Source organism: Cupressus sempervirens, chromosome 11 (assembly GCF_028749045.1).
Source record: "Cupressus sempervirens isolate cs-2001-9-10 chromosome 11, ASM2874904v1, whole genome shotgun sequence".
Classification (NCBI taxonomy): Eukaryota; Viridiplantae; Streptophyta; class Pinopsida; order Cupressales; family Cupressaceae; genus Cupressus; species Cupressus sempervirens.
The window spans coordinates 854718613-854741291 of NC_143128.1; positions in this window are offsets into that span (position 1 = coordinate 854718613).

Consider the following 22679-nt stretch of genomic DNA (forward strand, 5'->3'; position numbering starts at 1 on the left):
GGTTATATAAATGCTTTAAGGAAATTAACAGGGTTGCAATTTTGCTGATGGAGATATCATGTAAGAATGAGGTTCAGATTGAGCACAGATGTTTATTTACAAGGTAAATAGATAGATTGCATATCTAAAAATATAAATAAGTATTAGATATCCATATGTATGCATTTGATTCATGGATTTTCCCAATGGATTAGGCACTAGTCAGCTACAGGATCATTAAAGTCTTACTGCTACATATGTAAGGGTTTGTTGAATCCAACATTATTAATCAAATGTTCTTTCCCTTTCATGTTGAAGACCCTAAATATAGTGCCTACACTCAACTTGTGAATATCATAGGATTTTCAATTTGCTTCTGTAGACCTATGTTATTACATGAGTTATTAGAAGAAATAAGCATTTTTATCTACTTTGAATAGATTCAGGAATATGTTTTGCATTGGTACCATATTAATTGGATTTGAGGTTCACCCACCTAGGTTTTGTAGAGCCTGAAGTGAAGAAGGAGTTATGCCTTATAGTTTGCCTAAGATTGTAGTTAGGTGTATCTATCATAGGAAGTTTCTAGCCTTAGATGTATTTGTTTGGTTTCTTGGTCATTTTCAAAACTATTAAATCAGGAGCCAACACCATCTGTGTGGGTGTTAATTTGGGATTAACATGGAGATTATGACCTTTAGTTAGTTCAATAGTAGTGGTGGACTTTATCATTGGACTTGCTTCTAATTCACAAGGTAAAAGTGGATAAAGAATTTCAAGTTCTTTGAGTAAAGTACAATTCTTATCACATTCCTCATATGTGATTAATTCCAACACAGAACTTTTAGATACATCTTTTTTCTACCACACAACTATTAGTGAGGATACTTTGAAGTACTGAATCTTCCTCTTGCAATTTTAGAATAGATTTTCTATCTAACATCATAAGCTATACTATAGAGTTTAACTCTTCTTCTTTATCCCCTAAATCTAGCCAAATAGATGTGCTTAAATCTGGTAATGGTTGGGTTGGAGGATATAAATCAAATTTCTTTGTTTCTTGGCCATTTGATATGGTCATATTCCTTGATCTACAAATTATATTTGCATCAGCTGTGGCTAACCATGGTCTACCTAGGATGATAGAGTAAAATCATGAAGTCTATAGTATATTCTAGAGAATTTAAGGTTACAACTATGTTTTCTATCATTCCATCAGGGGTAATAGTAGAACTATTTGCAAGTTGCAAAATTATTGGTCTAGCCCTTAGTCCTTGTATTTGAAACTTCTCCATAGTATCCCTAATCATAAAAATTATAGCAGCTAAAAGATTTATTAAAGAATTTTTAACAAACTAACCATTTATACTGACATTCACTACTGGACTTCCTGGATCAGAATATTTTGGTGTGATCAATTTTCCTAACATGATGCTAGCCAATTGTCCCACAACATGGACTGTGGTGAGGTCCTTTTTCTTCCTTCTAGGTTTCTTCAAGTAGGCTTCCCTAATAGTTTTTCCATAAACTAGAACATCCTTAATGGCTTGAAATAGAGGTATTTGGACATGTATGTTTTTTAGCTAATCAACAATATTAAAAGGTTGTTCCTCTATTTGTTCAGGTTTCTTTTGTATCAACTTTTCTAAAAAAGGAGGTTCCATTGTTGGTTGAGCTAGGGTTGACATAGTAACATTGGTTGAGTCAATGGTTTCAACAAATGAGGGTTTTGATGTTGTAGGAGAGTTTGGTATTTTAGTTATAAGAGGTGGTTTAGGCACTGGTAAAGTTATACCAAATCTCAAATGTATATCAGTAACATTCAGTGTGTAAGTAGGATACTACTGAGCATCAACACTACACATGGGTTGATGTGGCTATTGGTTATTTGGGTTTTGCTAAGGTTGTGAAAGTAATTGCATTTTCTTTTGAGGTCTAGGATTTGTAGGTGGTGGCATTAGAGCAGGTTGCTGAATTGGAGGTGGTAATTGTGGGGCACTAGTATTATTTTTAAGCCATTATTGAGATCCCCTCCACTGGTTTGTAGACTACCAATTCCCTTGGGGTGGTTGTCATTAGTTCTACTAGTTTTGCTAGTAGTTTTATTTTTTTAGCCATTGGTTACTCTATTGGTTAGGCCAAGGTGATTGGGAATTTTGAGGCCATTGGGATTGTTGCTGGATGTTTTTCCCAACATTGTTCTAATTGGGTTGATTTTTTGGAGGACCTTGGGGATTACAATTTTTCCATTCATTACCATATTAATTTTAATTTTGCAAGGGGTCTTGAGGCATACCTTGACATTAGGCCCATGGTCGGCATTGAGCAAAAAAGAATACTTGCTCATCATCTCCATCTATCTTGACATACTCAGTTAGAAGATGTTGGTTCTCTAGGCTTGCGACTAGTTTACATTAGCAATCATTCTTCTGATTTTGACAATGAGGGTTGTATTCATCTAGTTCTAACTCAAATTTGACTTGCTTCTTCTTTGTAGTCATTGTGTCTAGATGTGTAGCGACATCATTGATGATGTCTTGTTTGAAATTTGACAATAGGTTAGATATTTCAAGCTTTGAAATGCCTTAACTAATTCCTTTAGTGACTATGGAATGAGGTCCACGACCTTTCTTCATCGTTGACCTTGAATAGTTCTAATAAATCTTCTTGAGGTAATCCTAGGAAGCTTGATATATATCACCACCATTCATCAAGTCCAATGCTTCTAGACAATCATCATTCACTCCTCTTAGAAAGACTAGCTTTTGTGAATCCTTAGACAATTCATGCCGAGGGTTCTTCTGTAGTGTATATAGAAAATGTGAAACATAGTCTTCCAATGTTTCTTCCTCCTTCTAGGATATCCTGAAGATGTCATCTTCTCTTGAACTAGATGCTTTGTAATACTCTTTGTACTTATCTAGAAATAAAGTTTGCATCGCATCCTAGCTTCCTCTTGCATTGGCTCCTAAGCCCATGAACCATCGTAGAACTAATTCTTTCAATGTTGCTAGAAACAATTTAAGCTTATGGGCATTAGTGTTGTAGTCAAAGGGTAAAAGCACAAACTTGTGTCACCTTTTGTAAAGAAACATGATATCAGAATGTGACAGTTCAACATTAGTGACAAAAAAAATGGTATTTGTGTTTAAAATATGAAGATGATGTAAACTAATGAAATGTGTAGAATTGGATGAACTTTATGCCTATAATTTTTAAAAAAAATTTGACTAAGAATTTATTCATTTTATTTTATTTTGAAGTCCCTTTTTTAACTGTAAAAAATATAGGGTGTAGTTCCCATCAAACAAGTATATGCAAATCATCTTTTTTTGTTCTAATTTGAAAATATCTTATAGATGACATCTATAGCTAGTGCACAAAAAAAGAAATAATTATTTTTGATGTATATTTTCTTTTTTATAAGTACTCAAGTTCGACCTTATTAAAATCCAACAGTTTTTTCCTCCTGTCAAAACTTTCCTATCAAATCTATACCTTCTTGAAAAAAATTACATATTCATAAAGAGGATTCTCTCCTCTAGAGATATTTTTAATTTTTTAATTTTTTTGATATGATTTACTATTTTTTTTGCTTTTTTGAGGGAGCATCTTCTGAAATGTTGAAATTTGACTTATAATACTTTGAGATTATAACATATTATAACTAATCAAAACACTCAAAAACTTATATAATGATGATATTGAATTTGAGATCTATAAAAAGGTATTTTTAGTTTTTGAAAAAAAATGAGTTTTGATAGAGAAATGAGATTTGACCAAAATAGGTTTTGGTATCACAAATGGTGACACAGATCTGTGCTTTTACCCCAAAACTATGACAAAGTGTATCAAATTCAAACAAGAAAGTATCAGGGTCTTCAATTGCAAGGCCATAGAACTTTGGAAGAGCAGTGGGAGGTATGTTCTTAAGATTAGCATTGGTTACAAGAATTGGAAGAGGAAATAGAAAAGTAGGTTGTGTCATGACTAGATGTATTATATTATGAGGTTGCTACTAAAAAGGGACATTGGGTACTGGATGATTAACAACTGGTGGATTCAGAGTAGTGTTATCAAGAAAACTAGCAAATACTTTAGTGAAAGGTTGAAGACAACTTTTATCTATTGGTTTAGCTCTTGATGATGATGTTGTAGAAAAAATAGGGCTCATGTCTTCAAAAGGTAACTCAACTTCTTCATCTTCAATTTCTTCGTTCAAATTAAAAGACTCCCATGGAAGAAATCTACCATATTAATCTTTTTTTCTTCCTCTTCGATGCATGTAATTAAACTTTTAACACTGCTGAAAGTAACTTCAAAAAGGAGATTTCTAACAAAAAAAAAATCTAAGAACTATGACTCAAAAATTCTCCTAGCTTGACACCAACCTTGGAAATGGTGCCAAAAATGATCTACCTCACAATAGGTTTCTCATAGTCATGCTCTAGGCCATGCTTAGGAATAATATATTCAAACTAAGGACTATTTTTCCCACTATGAGGTTCTTTTAATCATGTCAACCTAGGGACATATACTTGAAATGGTCACCACAGTATGTGTACTAGGTCTCTTGATGAGTCACTAAGCTTATGTTGTAGAAAAGAAAAATGCAAGGAAAACAACTTATAATATTTCTGCAAGAAACTAACACATTTAACTCTATGAATACTAAAAATACAATGAAAGGATAACAAATATTCCAACTCAGTTCATCCACTATAGCTATTCTCACATATGCTATGGGAACATTCACAAAGTGTGATGCTACAAAATGGAACTTACAACTTCTACTTATAACACTATGAATTCTTGGAAATAAATCTAATCTATCCTAATCTAATCCACCTTCCAAGTGCACCCCCTTGGTTGGCTTCACTAAACTACTAACACAAGATAGAAGAAAAAAACTATTTTGTTAGATTTCAAAAATCCATTACATAACATAGAAGTGTAAAAAAACACAACTGTAAAAGTTAGCAGTCTGTTCTCATAAACTCTTTCTTCTAACTAGCTAAACTAACACACTTGGGTCAATTCCTATATATAGGAGAACAACACTTATTTCATAATAGAAAAGTAAATGACCTAGATTTAAATTTGTAGGAGAGAAAGAAGGAAATAACAACTCAAGACAAGAAGAAGGATTAACGGCTTAAGGTAGGAATAATACTAGCAAAAGATGGCATAATTTCTACCCATAGGTTTATCATAGGTTCGGTAAACATAGGTCCGCAAATGTTTTGACAAAGACAAACTAGAGTATCAACAAAGTATCTTAAAACTATCATGAAATAAAGGCAATATTTGGTCTCATCAATATGGTTTGAGGATTGAAGATGAGGTCAAGTGTAGTTGAGGATTTTTTCTATATAGTGTCTTGATTCCATGAGTAAGAGCACATGCAAAAAATTGAAGACTAGTGATAGTTATTCGAGATTTATAGGAGACAATCTATAGATAGAGTTCTTGAGAATTGGTTTCTAGTAATTAGATAATATCTCCTAATACAGATAGAATCTAGTTAAGTTTGGTTAGATAGAGATAAAATGCATAACAATGAGGATATCAGTTAGTGCATGAAATCTAAGGTTGCATGTGTGGATATTTTTAAAGATTGTGAGTCAGTAGTGTTATTTAATTATGAAAAGATGTAATGTAACATGTATTGTATTATCTTAATGAGGTCTTATTGTAATTGTAAATTAGAAAAGCCTCAAGCCTAACACAATTAATTATTTTGACAACTTGGTATGTAGGAAAAAAATTTCCTTGTAATTAAGTATGGATTTAGTAATGAAATGAATTGATGTAAGAAAGTAAATTATAGGTGCAAATTATATGTGAGTAGGTGATCTAAGGGATTAGTGTGATGTTATTTTGGAGATTTTGCATTATTATTTGAGAAGTATTTTGTGTAGTAGAGGAATAGTGATTCTATTTGGTAGAGAGGGCTAGTACAAAGTTGATCTTTTTGTATTGTTCTAAAAGGAATAATATAGATGCTAGTTGGACAGGGATTTTGGTGGTCTTTTCCTTGAATTTTTTTTAGATAGTGGGTCCTATTGGTGTACAAAATTATTGGTTAACTTCCTATGACCTTTTCTACTCAATTTTGGGAAACTCAACACAATTTTTTTCAATGGAGAAGGTTGAAACTTTGTTTTTTCAACCTCTAGACTCCAGGCTCTACAAGACCTAGATAGTTGTACCTATGCTAGAGGTGGCTAATAGTTGTAAGTATACATTTAGTGATGCTATTGAGTTGAAAAAGGTTCTCAAGAAGAAATTAAATTTAAAACCAAATGCATTGAATATTTTGGAAATGCTTTTGAAATGCTTTTAAATAATTATTGGAGATGAGGATGAAAATGATGAATGATATGCAGATAATTAAGGTAAAGAACCACACTAGCATGCAACTAGAAATTTAAATGAATCAATGAAGACTAGTCCCTAGGTCCAATTGGTAAAATGGAGTCAACAATGAAAGAACTTATCATCAAACTCTTATGGAGATAGTTGTCTAGACCATCAACTATTGGACAAAGAACTTATTACATGAAATCCTAATCTAAATTAATTTAACCCCAACTCAAGGAGACCAATTAGAAAAATACCATAATGCACTATGAAAATATTTGATAATAAAGAGTATTCATGAAGTTCAATCTATGAAACAATATTTCTGCATCCAAGAGGACAATATAGCATGCAACTTTTGATAAAACCAATTTCCAATTTCAAACAAGAAACTGCATCATTTTATTGCTTCAAAAAAGAATTACAATTGAGTTGTGTTCAAGTTGAATTACCTAATCATACTTCTATAAGCTTGATATGTATCTGTATTTATGCAAATTATCTTGGTATTCTTTAGGATGTGTACAAGCTTTAGATCATCATGTCGCTTCCTAACTTAAACCTAAAATGAAATTGAACACGTATTAGTTACAATACATATTTTTAATAAAATAATTGTTATATAAGTTTTACTCCATCTTTGCAAGCTTCTCCAAAATGATGTGTCCATTAACCTTGGAGAAATAAATAAACAATGCTCTGTAATGTATCTTTTATGCCTCAAAAATATTTATGCTCTTGATAAATAAACCCTTTTGCACTCATGCTTCTTTGTATTATTTCCTACAGATGAAATAATTCAATTAGATATCTTTAATAAAAAATAATATAATATTACCTATATCTTTTTAACAATCTTCAATATCCTTGCACAAAATTATGTATATTAGGTTTTATCTCAAAAGAATATCAAAAGTTAAAAACATTAACTCATTAGGGAATATATTTATAAAAGATATTAAATTCTCCACAAATATCAATAATTTTTAGATTTTAAATGTCTTCAATAGAATACCATTATATTTTTCCAACATAAGAAAATTTTTACTAAGTAAAGACCATATTCATTTTTTAAGTGATAAAAGGACAATCTCTAAGTTTTACTTTGAAACAAAGATGATAATATCAAAGAATTTTCATTATATTTTTCTTTTTTATGTTTTAAATAATTGTCTAGAGATAAGATATATTTAGAAATTTTGCTCAAAATCTAAGAGAAATATCAACAAAAAAAACATTAAAATGTAATGAACTTATTTTTATATATCTCTTATATTAGGTAAAATATTTGATAATATTTCACCAAAGTACATTTTGCCTCAATAAAAATTTACCATTACATTTAGAACATTTGGAGGATAAATGTTAAAAAAAGTTTGTATAATATATGCACATAAATATACTTTCCTAAATAATTGCCCCTTTTGAAAATATTAAAATTCTCACATAAATAATATCAAATATTGTGACAAAGAAAATAATGCATTTCAATAAAGATTTTAGAATACTTAAAATAATTTTAAAAGATAATTATATTTCTCCCATAGTAAACAATCTCATATGTTTGAAATATTTACTTTAAGAAAAGTTATAAAAAAATGAAATTTACTTACCTTATACTTACTAATTTCATATTTTTGGGGATCCATATGCACGTGTCTCTCGATACTGTGATATTTGAAAACATTATATAACCAAAGATAAGATATTAGATTAAGAGTTTTACTTACCTTTGTAAGGAAACTTGCAAGAAATAATATAACCGTTTCTACATAACCCATAATAGATCAGAAATAAACATGGAATTAAAATTTATGTGCAAGAGAATAGACAACATACACACAAAAATTGTGACACAAGATATACCCTAGAAAACCCTAATTGAGGGAGAAAACCTAGCCTCCAAAAGAATCCATCACCATGTATTATTCAACAAAAATACCATTGCAATACAACCATGGAAGCCTTCAAAGCCATAGTCACCATCGAGTAATCTATTGAACAAGCATGAATTCACACATCCCATGTCATGTTTCCAACCTTCACAAATGCTCCCATAGCTAACCTGTCAAGCCTTGTCCCACTTGACTCTTGCCTTTTTTTCCTTCTTCTTCTCACTTTTCTCACTCAACAACTACCCTTGTGGTTGCTTGTATAGTAGCAAGTCTAACAAAACCACCAAGTGATATTACATAAACCATGTGGTAAAACCACATGCTACCTAACCCATTGATCCCACATTTAATATCAAAAATTTAATTCTTTTTCCTAACATTAAATAATTACATGAAATATTATCACAATGTTACAATACAACTCATCAAGTATATCCCATGGGAATCTTTACATGTTACATGTCCATCTAGGTACAAGATTACATAATAAAATAAAATAAATACAATATAACAATATTATGTAATGTGTGCAATACCCATTATCTCAACAATCTCCCACTTGTGTACATTACATAGGGTCAATTTGTAGCCACATAAATGAACAAGATAACAACCCCTCTTAGTACATCCACAATCATGGATCAAAGTACACTGTATGCTCCATCCTAGTATGTACAACAATATCAAAGTATCCAGCATCTCAAACATGAATGATCTCACCTCCTATTATGCCACTACCACCATACATACATAGAAGCCATCCAAAGAGAAAGCTGCCCAACCTATCACATTAGAAGATCATAAAATCATGTACCAACTAAAACACCCAGCACAAAAAATCTGATCCAAAGGTACTCACATGTATCCATAGTTGTCAAAATATTCATATCTAAAATAGCATGCACAACAAGTGCCAACCCATCCAACTATTCATGCTTCCAAAGGTATAACAAATGAATCTCACATCACTCACATATCCAATCTGTAAACTACAATTGCAAGCGCCTCAAGAGCAGTACTTGCCACATATATACCAAGAAGCTCCCACTACAAAAGATAATGTCAAATCTGTAACCAATCCACTCACAACATTTCAAAGAAGTGAATCCATGTAGTCTCAAAGACATCCACAACACATATACCAATAAGTTGCAAGAACAACTCTCATAAAAAATCTCCAACACTCTCCCAACTTCTCCATAACCAACATAGGAAAGAGATTAAAGAATAACCATGTCATCTCTCACATGACATACATGAGCACAAACTACTGATCATAAGCTCTAACCAATCTCAAATCCAATGTAAGTGAAATTGAACATCTAGTAAGATAACCAAGACCAAAGAGAAACTATGCAAATAATAACCTATATCATGTCCTACTACACACACCTCTAGATGTAAACTATGCAAGTATGATCTCCTCCATGAAACTCTAACAAGAATCCACAACAATACCTAAACCATACCATATAACTAATCATGGATGTAAGCTTCTCACAAGAAGATCAAACTCATAAACCATTCTTAATTCAAAGAATATGCCCAATATAAATCCATCCCCCAAACTCAACCAGCATAACAAAATATGCACATGGAGATAACCAATGCTAAACCATTTCTCAAATGAACCCTCTAGAACTAACTCATGTACTATAGCTAAAGATCCATATCCATGAAAGACAAGCATAAATATAATGCATTTGAGAAAAATTATGGGCTATAACTCTCAATTAGCAAACTACCGAATAGACCAAGAGTGGGGAATGAGAATTCCCATCAAGGTATCCAAGTCTTCAACCAAGACTCATCTAAGAATAATCTCCTCTTAAGTCCATATCAAGTGACTACCACTCAGACTTTCTACTGAAATCAACAACCTTTCTAACAAATACTTCTCTAGTCTAAGAGAAATCAGCATCACCACCATCTCTAAGTATCCATGAACACCTGTGACCAATCAATCCATGCCAACTCCAAATGCAACATAGAAATATCATGAAGTATCCACCTTGTGATTAGTGTAATCAATATAAAGAAACTAAACCAAGATCAATGTCAAAGTTCCAACCATGGCCTTAGTCCAACATAAACATGGCAACATGATCTAACCATCTCAACCAAAGAGATAACATGCTCCATAGGAACATAATATAACATGTCACAACTCTAAACATGTATCAAGAGTATACCATGACATAAAAAATGAAACCATCCTCATACTAAGGACAACATGTCAAATCAAAGCATAAACCATAGCTTTACAAAGAACCCTATGAGTCCTCAAGATGTAACCATCTCCACACACTATGAAGAAAACCATCTCCATGTACCATGAAGAACCATCTTCACACACTGTGAAGATAATCAAGAACTCCATGAATCCTCAAGATCTAACCATCTTCACACATCATGAAGATAAAAAGTGTACCATGCAAATGTCAAAGATGCTTCTACAACAATAGGATCTAAGACAAACCTCCAACATCTACAAACACTCAATAAGTCTATCAATGCCAAAAACTCCCACTCAACTATGGTACCAAGTGATCTATGGCATTATAAAATCTATCTCCTACATGAAGATCCTCCAGGTCTACACTCACACAACCAAAGTGTTAGTACCAAGTGAAACCAAGATCTTTGAACCCAAGAAGATACAAACTAAACTAGGAATTAATCCTGCACTATCATCCCATCATTGCCAGAAGCTCCCACTAAACCATGTATCCAAGCTATCCATGACATCATGATGAAAAATCATCCTCTAATAGTGAGAATCAACCAAGGCATCAAACTATAAAAGAACTCAAAGTGCATATCATGAGCTCCTAAAAAGAAACTAAATAACGATGATCCTCAACCAAGAAAATAAACTACCATAACCAAATTAGGAATCTAAGCCAATGAACATCAAGTGTGTACTTATCTATCCAATCATGGCATACCAAACTCTATGGACCCATGATCACATTTATGAATCGAGCATCTGACTCTCAAAGCATCCAACTTGTCAGCATAAAATAGTCAATGACAATCCTCCACCATGATTATGCCTAGTAATAACATCTCATCCCTTCTATATAAAGAAAAATCAATAGATCATGTGAATTAGGGTATAGAAAACCCAAATCCAGTCCACCGATCTGAATACATATCAATAATGAAAGATCGATGGGAAAAGATAACCCATAACTAAGCCATAAATGCAACATGTAAGTATAGACTACTTACAACACTGCACAACTTGTAGATCCAACAAGTCTTCATACATATCCAAACCAAACACTAATAAAGATATCATCATGAGACCAATATGAAATATTAACTAAGTATACAATGACATCAAATCTTAAATCTCCAAAATACACAATTTCATAAACTCACAATGCTACCATAGTCAATATATACCATAAATTGTTTAGATCAATATATCATCAAATAAATCATGCCAAACCTATAGTAAATTTTAACTAATGTTTAGAGCTCTTCAAGAGCTTTTTGTTGACTACTTGAAGTCCAAAATTTGACTATGTGTGATCAAGTTATGTCCTAATCTGTGCTCAAAATAAATAACATCTGACTTCTAGGCTCTTAAAATCTAAAAAAATTTAAAAATCAAAAAACCAAACCTACACCAAGTTATAGTGCTTTGAATTGGCTTTTCAATGCCTGTAAGAAGTCTAAAATCTAATATCCTGAGAGAAAGTTATGGTCATTTTACTAAGACAATCTTTTTACCATTGTGATTTTTTTTTGTGACAAAAATTCTGACGAGATTAAATTTGATGGCCATCATGGGCTATAACTAAAAAACTCTTTCATTTCCTCTAAACATGGCCAAAGTAGGGCATATTGTATATCAAAACTTATGGAAATGTCAATCTGGATCCAATGGTGAGGTCTATTTTTACCTAGGAGGTCATTTCTATAAGCTCCCCCTAAAACCCTCATTTAAATGAAACATCTAAAAAATCCTTTTGTCCAACAATTTCGCATGCCCATAAAACTACCAACATCCCACCATAACAGTAAACTCAAAAACCCTCAGATCTGCAATAAGCAACTCATATATCTTGCCCTTTCTTTTATCCTCTCATGTGTTTTCATGGATTCAATCTAGGGTTACAATAATAAAACCATATCTCTGATACCACTTGTAAGGAAACTTGTAAGAAATAATATAATTGTTTCTACATAACCCATAATAGATCTAAAATAAAAATAGAATTAAAATCCACATGCAAGAGAATAGATAACATACCCACAAAAATTGTGACACAAGATATACCCTAGGAAACCCTCATTGGGGGATAAAACCTAGCCTTCAAAAGCATCCATCACCATGTATTATTCAGCAAAAAAACCATTGTAATACAACCATGGAAGCCTTCAAAGTCATAGCCACCAGCAAGCAATCTATGTGAACAAGCATGAATCCACATATCTCATGCTTCCAAGCTTCACAAATGCTCCCTTGGCTAACCTATCAAGCCTTGTCCCACTCGACTCTTGCCTTTTTCACCTTCTTCTTCTCACTTTTATCACACAACAGATACCCTTGTGGATGCTTATATAGTAGCAAGTCCCACAAAACCACCACATGGTATTACATAAACCATGTGCTACCTAACCCATTGACCCCACATTTAATATTGGAAATTTAAATTTTTCCCCTAATATTAAATAATTACATAAAATATTATCACAATGTTATAATACGACTCATCAAGTATATCTTGAGAATCTTTACATGTTGCACATCCATTGAGGTACAACATTACATAATAAAATAAAATAAATACAATATAACAATATTATGCAATGTGTGCAACACCCATTGTCACAACAACCTCTACCTTACCTCTTTCATGACTTGGAGGAGATTAAAATAGTTACCATGTCTAATAGAGAAATTTTACCATTCTGAAAAACTTTTAAAAGAAGGCTCTCTGGTTGTGCAAAATTAGGTTTAAGGTTTACTTGAATCTTATTAAAAACCTCACACTGCTAACTACAATATTCTTCTTCACTTATGCATACTTGATCAACAGAATAAAGAGCATGGGAGCTTGGAAATTCTGTAATATAGGAATTTAAATTATGGGAAAATATTTGAAATATTCACTTAAAATATTTTACATCGCCAATTAGAGCTGGAATGAAATCTCATTTGGTATGTGCACATTTTTCTTCAAAACCTTTTTTTCTTTTCACTAAAATCACATCTTTGTAGAATGTGGATTTTTCTTTAATGTAGAATCAGAAAGAAGATATATTGGTTGAGAATCTACTCAAATATCATCTAGTTGATATGTCGGATATAATTGTTCAATTGTGTGTTTTTTTTGATGTTACATAAATTTTATATCAATTATTAGATAGACTCTACTAAGCTGAGATGGTTAGCAAAGTGATTTATAGAGTCTACCGAGCATTCTTGATAGTTACACTGTGGAGACGATTTCTACCGAGCTCACTTGGGTGATGAAGGAATTTATGGCAGAAGTCAGTTTCTACTGAGCTCACAAGGTCATCAAAGGAAAGTTAGTGTTTATCAAGTTAACTTAGTCTCCAAAGGATTTTGTATAATTCTCAATATTTACTGAGCTTCACTTGGTTAACACTAGAAATCATTTCAGGAGCAGTGTTTACCAAGTAGGGTCAACCAATGAAGGATTTTATTGTTTTGGAAAATAAAGTTTAATTATTTCATGTAATGTTTGTAGCTAACTGATGTAATGATTATTGATAATTGTAACTTGTAAATGAGCCAACTAGACAATTTGTATGGTATAAATAAAAGGTCAAGTTGTGAAATCTAAGTTGTAATGAGTGAGCATGCAAGTGAGTTAATTGTGTGAAGAGGAAAGTGTGAGTGAATTTAGAAGAAGGATCAAATATCCTTGAGGAGCAGCAAAGGTGTATTCGATTAGTAAGGATCTAGTGAAGTAATATAGAGATCTATAAAAATAAAGTTCAATTGCATCTCATTCAGGTCACTTCATTGTTACTTTTTCATCATTGTAGTAGTGATTCCTAAATCTCTTAATAGAGTTGGTTTAACAAACATTTTTATAAATCCTCTAACAAGATGGACAGTTCTATTGAATTATTCTACAATCCTCTAGCAAGGCCACTCCTAGCAAGGTGTTTAAATCCTCTAATATGGTCACACCTAACAATGTGTTTTGTAACCTTTAATAGGGTTTTCTCCTAATAGGGCTCACTTAAGAAGAGTGAAAATTGGTAGCTAGTTACTTGGTGATTTTTTCCATATTGGGTTTTCACGTTAAATCTGGTGTCTCTTGTGTTGATGTTATTTCTTTTATTCATGCATGTTAAAACTTTGTGAATGCTTAAAGATCGATAATAAGTTAACATCTACCAAGTTACAACATTTTTCTATGTGGCTACCGAGTGACAATAATAACTAGTTTATAAGGACTCTAAGGGATTTGTGATTTTTTTTTTGTGGTAACTAATTCAACCTTCCTCTCAATTACTCCATCTATATTTCCAACAATTGGTATTAGATTTTTTGGTGCTTGCAATAAGGATTTCAAGGATCTAAGCTAAATATTATGATGTCTTACAAGAGGGAAATTCCAAGGCTTAATAGGGATAACTTTTCAGCATGGCAAGGTCTCGTGAAACTCCATCTGGCTTCGATTGGAGATACAGGATTGAAATATTTTGATGAAGCATATGTGACTCCTTCTGGCACATTATTTGCTAATGACATTGCTAAGAGGAAGACTCACAACACCATGATGATAGACATTGCATTTTCTCTAAGCTATGAAGAATTTGATGATGTCAAGGACTACAAAACTACCTTTGATATGTGGAGAAAGCTAAAAGATATTTATGGAGGTGATGATAATGTGAGAAGAGCCAAAGTACAAAGTCTAAGAGGAAAATTTGATCAAATGAAGATGAGAGAGGATGAAAACATTTTCAAATATGTTGAAAGAGTCAAAGTGGTTGTTAGTGCAATCAAGGCATTTGGAGGAGACATTGAGGAGGAAATAGTTGAAAGTAAAGTTCTTAGAATATTACTTCCCATTTATGCAATTAGAGTTTCTACAATTCAAGAAAGAAGATGTGAAGAAAATAATAAGATAAATTTAGAAGCAATAGTAGGAAGATTGACTATATTTGAGCTAGATAACTATGAAAACTATGTTCCAGCTTCCAAGAACATTTAATCAACATTTGAAGCCAAGTTGTCACTCAAAGAGAAAGGCAAAAAGATAAAGGAATCTCAGTTAGAAAGTAAAGAAGAATCATAATAGAGTTTTGATAGTGATCTTGAGGTGGTTGAAGCTCTACTAGCAAAGAAATATTCTAGAGGCAGAGGAAAATACAAAGGTAAGGTTCCTCTAATATTTTTTTCATGTGAAGAAATTGAACATATTGCTGCTAGGTTCCCAAACAAGCAAAACAAGGATGAGAAAAAAGGTCACAAGTGTAATGGCATGAAAGACTTCAAATAATTCATGGAAAAAGGTAAGAAAACATGTTTCGTGGCTAAGGATTCTAATGATTCTGATGATTGTGAAGATGAAATTGTTTACATTACTATGAAAGATGAATTTGATAATGATGAGGAAGATAAAATGGCACTTATCTCTCATGTGAGAAAAAATGATACACATATCATAGATAGTGGTTGTTCTCATCATATGACTAGTGATAAAACAAAGTTTGAACATTTTGAAGACTATTATGGTGGTAGTGTGAGATTTGGTAATAATGAACCTTGTTGCATAAAAGGAAGAGGAAGAATCTCACTACCCAAATAACTTGTATGTGATAATTCCTATTAGGTTTGAAGGTCTAAAACACAATTTGTTGAGTGTGGCAAAGCTACTCAGTATTGGTTTCAAAGTGGAATTCATGCATGGAAAAGCAAGACTACTAGATAACAAATGAAAGCTGATTGGGTTAGGCATACAGAAAAAAGGTAAATTGTTTTATCTTAAACTTGGTGAAGTTCGTGATTTATTGCTCAAGTTGAAGAAAGTTGGTTATGGCACAAAAGGTTATGTCATGTGAACTTTGATAATCTGGTGAAGATAAGAAAATTCAAGAAAGTAAGAGGCATTCCTAGTATAAAGAAAGCTGATGTTGGTCTATGCAAGAATTGTTAGATTGGTAAGATGGGAAAAATTAGCTTTAAAAGTAAGAACTATTAGCTGATAAGTAGGAGATAATTTTCACAGCAAGTCAAATTGTGATATTGCTATCAAGATTTAACTGTGTAATTTTTGAGTCAAACTCATTGACCTATGTTTCATGAGTAGTGATTCAACATGAATCCATCTCTCATGAGAATAAATGGAACATTTAGCACTCATTGGATCTAGGTGATGCTCACAAGGGTGAAGCACTGGGACTTCCTGGGAGGTCACCCATCCCAGTACTACTCCAGCCTGAGCGTGCTTAACTACAGAGTTTCATCCATGGTTAAACCTAAAGCTTGCAACCCCATTTAAAAAAAATTCACCAAGTGTTGTGCCTTATGAACCATTCATTAGAAAACCCCTTAAGCTCATCAATTAATAAGTAGGAGATAATCTCTACAGCAAGTCAAATTGTGATATTGCTATTAGGATTTAATTGTGTGATTTTTGAGTCAAACACATTGACCCATGTTTCATGAGTTGTGATTCAACATGAATCCATCTCTCATGAGAATAAATGGAACACTTAGCACTCATTGGATTGAGGTGATGCTCATAGGGGTGAAGCACCAGGATTTCCTAGGAGGTCACCCATCCCAGTACTACTCTAGCCTGAGCACGCTTAACTATGGAGTTTCCTCCATGGTTAAACCCAAAGCTTGCAACCCCATTTGCAAAACCTTCACCAAGTGTTGTACCTTATGAACCATTCATTAGAAAGCCCCTTAAGCTCATCAATTGATAAGTAGGAAATAATTTCCACAGCAAGTCAAATTGTGATATTGCTATCAAGATTTAACTGTGTGATTTAATCTAAATTTGTTTGTGGAGAATTTGATGTTTGATAAGAAGCTATGTAATTATTTCATAGAGGGAGATTACTGTATTCAAGAATTTTTTAGAATAAAATCTAAGAGGGAGAAATATTCTATCAGAAAAAGATTTGTTCTAAAATTTCATCTACTATGACATGTTGTGTTGCCATCAATGCTAAAGAGGGAGATTGTTGGATACAATTGTTCAATTGTGTGTTGTCTTTGATGTTACACAAATTCCATATCAGTTATCAAATAGAGTCTATCGAGCTTAGATGGTTAGAAAAGTGATTTACAGAGTCTATCGAGCATTCCTGATAGTTACACTATGGAGATAGTTTCTATTGAGCTCACTCAAGTGATGAAGGATTTTATGGAAAAAGTTAGTTTCTTCCAAGCTCACAAGGTCAGCGAAGGAAAGTTAGTGTTTATCGAGTTAACTTGATCTCAAAATAATTTTGCAAAATTCTCAGTGTTTATTGAGCTTCACTTGGTTAACACTGGAAATCATTCCTAGAGCAGTGTTTACTAAGCAGGGTCAACCAATGAAGGATTTCATTGTTTTGGGAAATAAAATTTAATTGTTTCATGTAATGTTTGTAGATGATTGATGTAATAATTATTGGTAATTGTAACTTGTAAATGAGATAATTGGACAATTTGTAGGGTATAAATAAAAGTTGAAGTTGTGAAATCTAAGTTGTAATGAGTGAGCATCCAAGTGAGTTAATTATGTGAAGAGGAAAGTGTGAGAAAATTTAGAAGAAGGATCAAATATCCTTGAGGAGTAGCAAAGGTTTATTCGATCAGTAAGGATCTAGTGAAGTAGAATAGAGATTTGTAACAAGAAAGTTCAATTGTATCTTATTTAGGTCACTTCATTGTTACTTTTCATCATTGTAGCAGTGATTCCTAAATCTCTTAATAGAGTTGGTTTAACAATGATTTTTGTAAATCCTCTAACAAGGTGGATGGTTCTATTGAATTGTTCTAAAATCCTCTAGCAAGGCCACTCCTAGAAAGGTGTTTAAATCCTCTAATAGGGTCACACCTAATAGTGTGTTTTGTAACCTTTAACAGGGTTGACTCCTAACAGGGCTCACTTGAGTATAGTGACAATTGGTAGCTAGTTACTTGGCGGTTTTCCCCCATATTGGGTTTCCACGTTAAATATGGTGTTTCTTATGTTGATGTTATTTCTTTTATGCATGCATGTTAAAACTTTGTGAATGCTTAAAGATCAATAATAAGTTAACATCTACCAAGTTACAACATTTTTCTGTGTGGCTACTGAGTGACATCAATAGCTAGATTATAAGGCATCTAAGGGATTTGTGGATTTGTTTTTGTGGTAATTGATTCACCCCCCCCTTTTAGTTGCTCCATCTATATTTCCAACATGATATTCATACAATGTGCATGAATTTGAGCTATAAGGAAGCTCTAAAATATTTGAAACAAACTCCTACAATTTTCAAGTACACAACCTACAAAAATTGAGAAAAATACAACCTATAATTAAGAGATGTAGGCTATTTTTAAGCTTGCCAATGCTCAAAAATCATCAATGACTTTATCAGACTAACTCCCAAAGTATAGCCATTGGTCCAAAATCACCATTTAGCATCAATTTTCAACTCCAAAATAGTTCCTAAATTGTTTTATATGGGATTCAATTTTGTTGTAGCTAATTGATTACTGATTACTTCTCATAGAATATTTTTTAGAAAGAAATGTTGGTTTTATTGCACACCTATATATATAATGAGTTCCATCACTAGTTCTATGAAGATTGTAAGAACCATCTCCAGTGTTAGCTATGATTGTGTGAACATGATGCATTTTTACAATGTCATGTTTTCCATAACATTGATCATTTTCCAAGGATGGTGTTGCATATATGTATTCTCATTAGCCTACATGGATTTGATATAGCATGGGCCTAAACCATGCTTAGTCAAAATGGTTATTTTGCTACTAAATCATGGTTGTCTTAATTAGATAAATCTCATTTGGCAATAGAAAAAAATAAAAGATTTTATTACCATCAAAATGATATGGATGGCTATTGTTCCACATATATTTCCACACATGCATTTATTCTTGTAAATTTACAACTACTCCCACTATTATCTTGTGAGATGGTGATGTAAAAGTATTAAAATAATTAAAACTTACTTTTCAACCCACCCATCATTTTAGTTTATTTAATATACTTTCTTAGCATACTGAAAATTAGATTCTCGAATATATATTTTTCTAAGAAAAGCATTGTGAGATAAATATAAAGAATTTAAAAAAAGTAAAAATTGTTAATTTGATTGTTTTTAATCTCTTATATTTAGTGCATTTATTTAATGTATTTATTAAGAATATATTTAGTTTAAAACCATAAACACACTAAATAATATGATATTTAGATCATTAAAACAATACAACTTTTTTAAATCACATGAGGTCAAATAGATAAAAAGCTTGAAGACCTTTATCTATTAGAAGAAGCATCATCATTCTACAAAATAGGTGAAGACCTCATCTTGATACATTAGAGTGAATGTGATGATATTATGAGAAATTTATTAAAATTTAAATTAGGTAAAGAAATTAGGGTTCTCAAAGTCTGCACATGAGCATTCACATTTGAGAATATGTACATACCTAAGAATTGGCTACCTTTTGAGAGTTGCACTTGTGAGCATGTGATTTCATACATAAAATATTCTTTTTGAGTTTGATAGGGGACACTAAATCTTTCCAAAATTTCATTTTTCTAACAATTACTACCTTTTAAAACTCCCAATAGGGTTGGCACAACTCCTAATAAGTTTAGGATATCCTCATACCGATTCAAAGTCTCCTAATAGGGATTGATATGTATTGAATATATTTCATTGGCTCCTAACAAAATTCACCCTCTTGCAATGAATTTATATATCAGTACATCATTTTTTAGATACCATCATTTTGCCCTCTAATCAAGGGTTTTCCTAGTCAACAAATCTAGTGTTATTGTGTCTGGTCATATTCTTGTGGTTATTTCACTTGTTCATTACATATTTACATTTAGTAATGATAATAAAATTTGTTTGATTGGATAATTGATTCACCCCCTTTGAGTTATCTTGGTGGACTTTACTTTTGTTGCCCCACTTTTTATTTTCTAACCAATTGGAAAAAGTGACTTTTGTGTAGTAGGAAAAATGAGTCTAGTCCTCAGTTTTCTTTGAGTCTGGGTTTAAGTCCCTAAGGCTAGGTGATCTCTATCAAATTTTCAACTTCTCTTTTGTTAGAGTTGAATGCGTGTTTGTTTAACCTTGTGATTGGTTGGGTAAGTTAGTACCTATTTCAATAAAGATCATATTTTCTCATTGGATGATCAATTATGTTCCATATTCACTCAAAACATACTCATCCTTGATAAGTAGACATTGGCAAAAATTTGAAAATCATCTTCTCCTCGGTGGGTTTCTAACCAATGAAGGTGATTTCCCATATAAACCACTTGAAGATGCATATAGATTAAAAATATGCAAAGCATGAAAGAATATACAATAAATTGATGTTTGAATCTAAAATAAGACTTCCAAGAATTGTCTAGATTCATTATCATTCAACTATTTAGTCCCCAGTGGAAAACCTAAAACTATCTTCTCCTCGGTGGGTTTCCAATCCATGAAGATAGTTTTTCAATTGTTCAAGAACAATCAAGTTAACAATTATGTTTGACCCCCATACTAGTTTTAGAGTATGTCAGAATGATATTGGAATGGATTGAATCATTAAAGAAGAATAAATATAGCAAGAATCTCAGTTATCAAATTTTTCTCAATGGGGTACCTCAATGGCAACATTATGAAACTCAAAGGAGAATGGAAAAGTAAGTAGTCGGCATATAGAAAGTTACTATTAAGCTCAATAGAATAGTGAAAAAACCCTTAGATGTCCATTGAGCTCTTGCATTTACTATCTAGAGGGTATTTCCTTAAATTTCATCTTTGTGACACAAATTCTGAAGAATAACGGATGAATTGAGGCTCTCATATAAAGATACACAAGCATTTGAATAAGTTACCACTTTTTCTTTGATTTTTTGTTCTATCAATATGCATAGCTTTTGAAAAACATGTAACTATTGCATTTTTTGTTTCATTCACTTTCTTGATTCAAAATCTTATTCACGAATTCATGGCAACCAAGTTCATGGGTTTTGATGGGTTAACTGGGATCATTTCCCAATTGCAAAATTTCATGCATACTTCTCTTTCTTTCTTTGACATGGAAGACTTCTAGAAAATAGTGAGATCTAAAAATTTTATCCCATTACCAAGAAGCTTTGAGGATATAGTTTAGTTCAGGATGCTAGTTTCTTGGTTGTAGTCCAAGCCCCAAAACTGATTTACGAGTGTGTTCATCACTATAACCCATAAACCAAGAAAATTATTCTAGCTGATGATATAGTATTAATTTAAATTGATAGGAAAATAGTGACAAAATGTCTATGTATTCCTGAGTGAGAAGAGTTCTTTGACTTGACTGTTGGTGGGTGATGTAGGAGCATCCTAGATGTAACAACAATCTTGCATAACCCAAAAATATTTTTAATTTTAGTCTTTTCTATTTTAATAAAGACTAGTAGACAAGGTGGTTACTATTTATGGGAGCCGTACATGATATATTCACATATTCATGAGACCTTAATGCAGGGTGCAGATAAAATGACAACGAAATAAACTAAACCCAAGAAATCATTGTCAAAATGTAAATTCTACGAGTGTCTCATGATTCCCTAACTAAAACTGCTAAGAAAGCTCTTAGACTAGCATCTTAGTGATAGTTCTAGAATGAGAGTATGCTTAAGATGTAGATCTATAAGAATGTATGCAAGATCTATGACTAAATGTCAATTATATGGTGTAATAACTCTAAAATAATATTAAATGAGTATGCAATGAGTTAAACATGTGCTAAAATGATACTAAATAAATATGGAAAGAAAGCTAAATGCTATCAAAGTAACATGAACTTTTTATAATGAAAATGCTAAAAAGGTGATAACTTAGAATGTGGCTATAATGCAGATGCCTAAAACTTGGTTCCCTTAGCTCTTGAATATCCTTCCTATTTATAGGATTTCAGAAGAGGTTGGGGTAAAGATGCAGGAGCATCTAGAGGTATAAGGGAAATCTTGTGTCATCCAAAACAATTTACTTAGACTTAGTTTCTATTTCATGTGTTTTCATTTCTAGATACCCATTCAGGTCAAATAAAGGTTCCAACTCTCATAGTTCCACTATTAGTGTTCTGGGTTAGAGTTTTTAATCACCTTGGGATATGTGTAAATGCCAAAAAAATAGGAGTATGTAATTTAGCCATCATTTTGGTGAACTAGAAGGTGTAAATTGGCTAGATGAATGTAATTGTAATTTAGAGCATTCCAG